This window comes from Stegostoma tigrinum, chromosome 20, assembly GCF_030684315.1.
Source record: "Stegostoma tigrinum isolate sSteTig4 chromosome 20, sSteTig4.hap1, whole genome shotgun sequence".
NCBI classification, from domain to species: Eukaryota; Metazoa; Chordata; class Chondrichthyes; order Orectolobiformes; family Stegostomatidae; genus Stegostoma; species Stegostoma tigrinum.
Genome location: NC_081373.1, coordinates 28,322,183 through 28,323,032, shown reverse-complemented (window position 1 = coordinate 28,323,032; position 850 = coordinate 28,322,183).

Below are 850 nucleotides of genomic sequence, written 5' to 3'. Positions count from 1 at the left end.
AGAATGTTTCAAAGGGACCCAACAATTTACAGTGCAATGAAAAAGGGTGCTAATTGGTTGGCAATTCAATTCTGATTAGCTTAGTGTTACTGTGGAGAAGGCACCACGGATAAGATGCTACCCATGCTTTGTTTAATTGAAAATTAGACATTAGGCCTGGGCATATTCCTTTTTGTTGCAGAGAATATCCATATGGTCACATGACAGGTCCCTGCTTATGAATATATGTCACTTCTAAGTGTAAATGAACCACATAGTAAGCCCTGTTGAGAATATTATGTTGGTTGTTCACACAACTATTAGCACAGTCAGGTTTTTTTCAGCCAGAGCTGCTCACTTGTGGAATCACAGCAAGTGTTAGACAATGTGTACTGAATTTTGCTGATTGCATAAGGTTATTTCTGTTTATTATGAGCAGCCAGAAGGACATAGAACGAATTAGTCTCCAAGATAAAAGGGACTAAATAGGATTCACAGCAACAGAAAGTGATTATGGTATTTCGAGTTATCTTTGCCAAAAGACAGAGATAAGGGTTTGAATAAGGACAGGCTTAAAGAATGGAACAAAACCAAAGTTGCTGGAAAAGAGCAGGTCTGGCATCATCTGTGAAGGATTTGAGATTTTTTTATTGTGCTCTGATGCTCCTTTTTAGTTTAGGGTGGGTTGGTGCTCCCCAGACAGATATTACATTCTATTAAGCATTTCTGCTTTCTGTATGGAGTGATGGAAACTCAGCAGTTTGGACATCAAACTGTCCAGTAAACAGTTTGCCATATTTGGTGCTAGTGATTTTTTTCTCCTTTACGAGGTAGTTACCATCTTGCAAAACCTGAATAAAGTACAACAGTA